This window comes from Ursus maritimus, unplaced genomic scaffold (assembly GCF_017311325.1).
Source record: "Ursus maritimus isolate PB19 unplaced genomic scaffold, ASM1731132v1 scaffold_10, whole genome shotgun sequence".
Lineage (NCBI taxonomy): Eukaryota > Metazoa > Chordata > Mammalia > Carnivora > Ursidae > Ursus > Ursus maritimus.
The window spans coordinates 16,940,939-16,949,007 of record NW_024423344.1 but is presented as its reverse complement, the minus strand read 5'-3'; positions in this window follow the sequence as shown (position 1 = coordinate 16,949,007).

Here is an 8,069-nt window from a genome sequence, read left to right as displayed (position 1 = left end):
TTGGGTTTTCCACATAGAGTAACATGTCATCTTCGAGAGAGACACTTTGACTTCTTCTTTGCCGATTTGGATACCTTTTATCCCTTTTTGTTGTCTGATTGCTGTTGCAAGGACTTCTAGTAGTATGATTGAATAATAATGGCGAGAGTGGGCATCCTTGTTGTGTTCCTGATCTTAAGGGAAAAGCTTTCAGCTTTTCCCCATTGAGAATGATATTCGCCGTAAGCTTTTCATAGATGGTTTTTATGAAATTGAGGTATGTACCCTCTATCCCTCACTCTGAAGGGTTTTAATCAGGAAAGGATGCTGTATTTTGTCAAATGCACAATGTTCATCACCCCCTTATCCCATACCTCCATCCACCTCCTCTCCAGAAACCCTGTTTGTTTTCTATAGTTAAGAGTCTTTTATGGTTTGCCTTCCTGTCTGTTTTTATCTTATTTTATTTTTCCTTCCTGTACCCTATGTTCATCTGTTTTGTTTCTTAAATTCCACAGGAGTGATATTATATGGTATTTGTCTTTCTGTGACTGACTTATTTCACTTAGCATAATACACTCTAGTTCCATCCACGTTGTTGAAAATGGCAAGAATTCATTCTTTTTGATGGCTGAGTAATATTCCATGGTGTGTGTGTGTGTGTATACCACATCTTCTTTATTCATTCATCAATCGATGGACATTTGGGCTCTTTCCATGATTTGGCTATTGTTGATAATGCTGCTATAAACATTGGGGTGCATGTACTCCTTTGAATTTGTGTTTTTGTATTCTTTGGATAAATACCTAGTAGTGCAATTGCTGAATCATAGGGTAGCTCTGTTTTTAACTTTTTGAGGAAACTCCATACTGTTTTCCACAGTGGCCACACTAATTTGCATGCCCACCAACAGTGTAAGAGGGTTCCACTTTCTCCACACCCTCACCAACATCTGTTGTTTCCTGTGTTGTTAATTTTAGCCATTCTGACCAGTGTGAGGTGGTATCTCATTGTGGTTTTGATTTGTATTTCCCTGATGATGAGTGATGATGAGCATCTTTTCATGTGTCTGTTAGCCATTCATATGTCTTCTTTGGAAAAATATATATTCATGTCTTCTGCCCATTTCTTAAGTAGATTATTTGGTTTTTAGATGTTGAGTTTGATAAGTTCTTTATAGATTTTGGATACTAACCCTTTCTCAGATGCCATTTGCAAATATCTTCTCTCATTCCATGGGTTGCCTTTTAGTTTTGTTGATTGTTTCCTTCGCTGTTATTAGCTCTGGGTTCTCTGGTCTTTTTGAACAAGTGTGTTGTATCTTTCATTGGCTTTTAAAATTTTCTTGATTCAATATTGTTTGTTCCTTATTCTTTCTCCCTTTTTCTGAGACTTCAATTAAATGTATGTTATGTTATTCTAGCATGACAGATACGTCTGCTCTGTCCAGTGGTTTCTATGCTTTTTACTCCGTGCATCAGTTCAGATATATTCTATTGGTGTCTTTTCCACTTTACTAATCGTGTCTTCTAATGCATCAAATTTACTGGTAAACTCATCTATTGAATTGTTAATCTTAGATATCACATTTTTTTCAAGTGTAGAATATCAATATGATCCATTCTATAATTTTCTGATATCATTTTTGTACTTTCATCTATTTTGTCCAACTTTTAATCTATTTTTAAAGTTTTATTTATTTAAGTAATCTCTACACCCAACATGGGACTCAAACTCACAACCCCAAGATCAAGAGTTGCACACTCTTCCAACTGAGCCAGTCAGGTGCTCCAACTTTTGTCTGTTTTCTTGAATATCATAATCAAGTTATTTCAAAGTACAATATCTGGATTAACTATGCCTTTATTGTCGGTTATTTTTTAAATTTTCATTTGTAGTCATATTTTTTAAAATTTCTGATTGTTATAAATATTTGATTGCAGGATGAATACCATCCATATACAAAAGAAAACCTAAGACCGCAGATAATATCTTCCACCAGAGTGTTGCCCTTTTCCTCTGTTAGGCAAATGATCTAAGTTGCTGTCCATATCAATTAAGTCTGAGAATAAGCTTGCTCTGTATTTCCTTAGAGATTTCGTTTGAATCTATCTACTTCTGGGTCAATTCTGTTTTTCTCGCATATATGTCCTTGGCTTAAGATTGAAAACACCTGGAAGATAACTATCTCATCAGTCTTCAAATTCTGCATTTAAAATATTAAATATTAAAAACAATAATTAATATTTGAATTTGAAATTCAATGCCTATTAAAGATTTCCAGCCAAGCTTTCCAACTTCTTGCCAATATGACTTCAAAATCTGGCAGATATCTTGAGGTGGAGATTGGCAATGAGATGCAGCTGGCCTCTTCCCACTTGTAAGGCTGGCTTCCTAAACAGATGTAAAACTGTCAGAGATTCATTCTGTCTTTTTGGAAGACTGATCCTAGCTCCCCAGCTTCTATAGAGCCCCAGAGTCATCAAATGTTCCCTGTTTTGTCTCAACTTTCCAAATTGTCACTGTGGCTTAGCATGACCACTAAGAGTGCTACTTTAGCTTCCAGTTCCCAACAAAAATTTTCTGTCAAGATTAAGTCCAATCTTTAGTTTTCCCAAAGAATCAGAAAATGTCCCTAGGGTTGAAGGAACAGAAAGGTTCTCTTCTCCCTGGAACATTATCTCATCTAGTACTCATTCTTTCTAAAGCTCCCTATGAAATATGATTTATGTAACTTCTCCAGCTTTTTCTTGTTTTTATGGAAACCCTTGTCTGCAATTAACTGCTTCTTACCCAGAAATAAGAAGTTATCTCTACCTGTTTTATAAGCTTTAAAATTTTGTTGAACTTGATTCTTTGATTTGTATTACTAAAACAAGGTAATAAAAATTTGTGATTTTTTTTACTGTTCTGAATATTGAATTACATGTTATTAAATATGCCACACCAGCTTTCAAGATACCTATAAGGATGCCCCACATACCCTGTATTGTTGATCACTTTCCAATTTAGACCACATCTTTATCCTGGAAATGATCCTAAAGATATTGTGATTTTCCTCATCAGCTCTTAACAGCCAGAAGGAGGTATAAGAAAGTGTTACTATGTAATGTTAGGGATCAAGATAGCAGGAACAAGAGAAAATTTGTGGGTATGAGAGTTAACAGTGCTAGAGAAGCAAAGTTAAATATTCTATGGAATTAATATAAAACTAAGAGCTACATGAGAAACTAGATTTTTAAAAAGGAGGTCCTAATGAGGGTTCAGAAGAGTGAGTGAGAGAGCGGGAAGAATTAACAATTTGGCATAAATTTGAAGAGTGTGTACAAAATATAGAATAAAAGGTAATTCTTTAGAATATTCAGTTCAACTCAACTGAATATTCTAAAGAACTAACTGACTATAGCCTCTTGGGTCCTATGAAGGAGAAAAAAGAAATCATGAAGTTGAAAGAGTAGATTTGTTAAAATAGAGTCTCTACTGTATGGGACCAGCTGCTCCAAATTGCAGTATGTTAAAGTTCAAATAAACACCTGATCTGACTGCATTTCACTTTAATGATCTTTAAAATTTTAATTTTTTGTTTGGATTTTTATCTTTTACTGAGTCTAATTTGGGTTATACATAAATAATTCAGAAATAGTAAATAAAATGTTTGCCAAAAGTAAGTGTGATTGCTTAAAACTCTTAAAAAACAGAACACCAAGCATCAAAAAACAACGTTTTCACTATGTAATAATAATAGCAAAGCCTGTAAAACATGGAAATACTGACCACTTCTTTGTGCAACATAACACCTGTAAGACGATTATAAACTAATTAGGTGATTAATTTACTGATTTTTGTATATAGGCTCTGACATCAGCTGGAACAAAACAAAAACCTATTGTGAATCCAAAGCACCTTCATTAACTGAATCCATCGTCTTTCCATATACTTGACTCTATCACCCCTACCATGCACGACTGGTCACAGACACTAATTAACATGTATTTGAAAAACAGAACAGAAGAAACCAATAAAAGTGATTTATGAAAGGCTGTGCCCTGAGTGACAATATGACAAAATGGAAAGAAGGCAACTTCATTAGGAATCAAGGTTTAAATATTTGAATCAAGGGTTCATAGGTTTGATTTTGTTCTTAGGGTCCTAAATTGTACAGTCCAGAGTATTGTTTTCTTTTTTTCAAAATATATTTTGGTGGAGGTAATAAATATATACGGCATGAAATACAAAATATAGACGACCATATTTTTAAAAAGGAAATCTCCTTCTTTGCCCTAGCCATTCTCTCCAATTTTCTGTATTCTCTTCAAAAAATATATTGTGCAAATAGGAGCATATCTATCTATCTGCTTCTCTATTTATTCATTCTGTACATCAAAGGTAGCATATTTAACCTATTTCCTGTGCCTATCTTTTTTTAAAAAATCGTACTATATTGTAAAGATCTTCCATATTGGTATATAGAGAGCTATTGTATTCTTTTCAAAGCCTCCTAAGTTTTGTAGAAGCGTTCTTCTTTGATACAAGCTGGTCTCATAGTTTGTCAGTTAATATAAATCGTTATTAAAGAAGGAAGTAAAAAGATAAACTCATTTAGCTCTTGGTCAATATCTTAAATCTTCCATAACTAACTTCCTTTCATGTTTACCATAGATGATAAAAAAAATACATTTTCAAAATTGGCATAATTTACTTTAGTTGTACTTTATTAATTCAAAATTTTGAGAATCATGATTTCAAATAATATATGGTTGGCTTCCAGTTTTGAATGTACTGTGCTTTTAGAGGACTTGGGAGAAATCTGGAGAAGTAATTATTGGGTTAAAACTGACATACATCCAGAAAGCCAGTTCCCCAACTGAGAGGCTGCTATAAATTTCACATTCATTAACTCGGAGAGACTTTACAAATATCATTTACATGTGTGCAGTCTCACGGGGATTTGGTCACTGACTTGACCGGTTTGGGAAGCTGACAAGCACAGATTCTTTCAGAAAAGAGCATCCAATCTAAACTGTAATCTTTCCAAACTAGTCATCCACTTTACAAAAATGGCCAAATCTCCAGTCCTTGTGTTGGAATAGGAAAATGCCGTCATTTAAAAAGCCTTGAACTGTATTCTGCTAACTACATGAATAACCTGAAATTGTGTGAAGTATCAGTTATCTAAACAAATAAAAATCAGAAGCAAGTTAGTTAATATCTTTTCCTCTCTAGTTCAGAGAAGTATAAAATAATAATTACTTGCATTTGCATGGTGTATTTTAGGATTACAAGTACATTCATAAATACTGATTCATTTAAATATTTGGAACTTTGTGTACTTAACATGCATTACCACAAAAAGAATTCAGCAATTTGTACATTAACATAACACTGTATGTTCACCCAGACCTCTATCCAAGACTGAAGTTAACACCTTTAAGAAAATGATTTACTAGGCAGTAAATGGAAGGAAGTGGAAGGAGATAGGCTGTTTCTGAGATATTGATAATGTTCTGTTTCCCGGTTTGGGCATTGCGTACATGGGTGTACTCAATTTATGAAGAGGCATCAAGCTGTTCATTTATGATTTGCACACATTTGTATACTCTATTATATCTCAGTTAAAAAGTTCAAAATGGTAGAAAAAGTACAGAGTAATACATGCTCCAAATATTAGAAGAAAAATCTTGAAACATCAACCATAAATTTATCCAACTGTTCAGGGTTAACACATTTTTTGGTCTATATATTTTTGATTTTTTCTATTTATATGTTATATATGTATTTCAACAAAGTAAATATTCAGAATGTAGCACTTTAAAAATTTTTTTTTCAGTTATGGTATATTGTGAACAAACATCTTTCCCTAATAATAATACCTCTAAAATAGCATTTTAATTATTTCTCTATATGGTGACACCATGATTTATTTTGGGTTGTTGTCATTTTCTTCTTCACAGAACATTGAAATATATCACAAATGAATTGGCACCTTTACCTGTTCTGTTAGTGCCCTTGTGACCTCCGCTGAAAATCTATTTTGATCCCCGTTTTTACTCTGAGCATCTAATTGATTCTTTCCAGAATTTTGCCAGATCATTAAATTTAGCTAGCAATAATTTGAATGTGATCCTTCTATGATTATTACTGTTCTAAAAAGGATTTTATAAAGAGGAAAAGTTTTGATGTCCTAAAAGAATGGAATAATAACAGAGGAAAAATAGGTGCTGCTACTGATATCCTGGGGCAATGGAATTGGCCTGGGCCATTGCTGGTCCTCCAGTGCAAGGACTGGCCTTGTTCTTATTCAAGATAGATTATGAATCTCTCCCAAGTAGACTGTGAAATCACATATGACATTAAACATGATATATTAATTTCCTTTGTATCCCTAACTCCTAGAAGAGAACATGGCACGTAGTAGATGCTCGATAAATTTTGGAATAATGAATAGATGATAATTAAGTGAGTATAGGTATTAATAAACTAATGAATAAATAACTGACTCTTTTCAAGATATCACAGATCCCTTCTTAACTCATAATGATATAGTAAAATAAAGACAGTAACTTTTTCTCTATAATTGTGGTTTTGTATGTATTCAACTCAAAGTCATAATTCGAAGTATACCCAAACACTTTCCTTTACCATTATGAGAGGTAGTGGTTTACACAAGTTACCGCTGCTGTTTCCCTTGAAAAGTTACACTGCCTGCTTCTCACTGCCTGCTTCTCAGTCTATATGCTCTACTTTACCCCAAACCCCTTTTCAGTTACTCTCACCTTGAAGGCAGAGAGCACCATCTTTATATGAATCTTTGTTTACTACTCCCCAATGCCTAGCATAATGGTTTGCAAACCATGGCTCTACATTAAGTATGAGTAATATGTACTTGCCAAAAGCATTTGATATATTCAATATTTGGATATACCCCAAGAATGCTCATCAAATGGAAACACGACATATCAAATAAATCTGCCCACAGATTTAGGTTGGTATCTAACGTGACAAAGCAACTTCATCCCACTAATTTCTATTTCCAGACTACAATGTTATAAGTGATCCAAAACAGGGAGAAAAAGTAACCTCTGCTCTCATGTGTTATCTAACTGGGGAAAGAAGTTACATGCATATGATTTTCCTGCTTTGTGTATGTTAAGAAAGATCAAAACAATATACAAATACTGACTGGGTACTGCTAAGATGCCATGATGAAGAAATATGCATGGAGTTTGGAGATGATTGAAGAAACTTTGGAGAAAGTTAATTTTGAAGATAATGTCTATACTGTAAGGTAGGAAATTATAATTACATTTGTAGTCATGATGTAATTACAGTTAAAATCACTGAATGGAAACTATCATCCATACTAAAGTCCTTTTCCATTTAGCTGTATATATGATTCATGGTTTCAAAGTAGACTAGTAAATATTGGCATATATCAGATCCGGAGAGCCTTTAACTAATTACCTTATTGGAAAGTTTTTCCAAAGAGAGAGATTTTTTTGATAAGTTTGTTTATTGAGGCAGATATCTGGGCAGTGTGGCAATTTAGAAACATTTAAACTAAAGGCTGAGAGATTGAAGAGAAAACATATGTATATACACATACACGTATATCTCCAAACCCATGTTAAAGGAAAAAGATCTGGTTGAGAGACTTATATCTGTGCTATACTTATGATGCCCTTTTTGTCATTCTGTAATTATAAATATGGGTTTCAATGTTATTTTAAGTCTTCGATCTATAGTCTTCTGAATTCTAAATAGTTCATGTTATCTCTTAAGGAATGTGACAGTCAATCTCCAAGTATGTCAGTTAATTGTTTTTTAATCTTCAGCTGTTACTTCTGTTATGTAAATATGTAAATTTCATTACAGAATAGGTTTCAGATTAATATTATTTCTTTCTTTTCCCATAGGCCAATAATAAAATAAATAATATAATAAATGCAATACATAATTTACTATATTACTTAATATAAAATATAAATAAAATTTGAGTATAAATACATTAAAATAATGAAGTGACTTTAATTTTACAATTAGTAGTAAGTCGTAATTATAAGCAATGTAGAAAAAAATCCTACTCTTATTT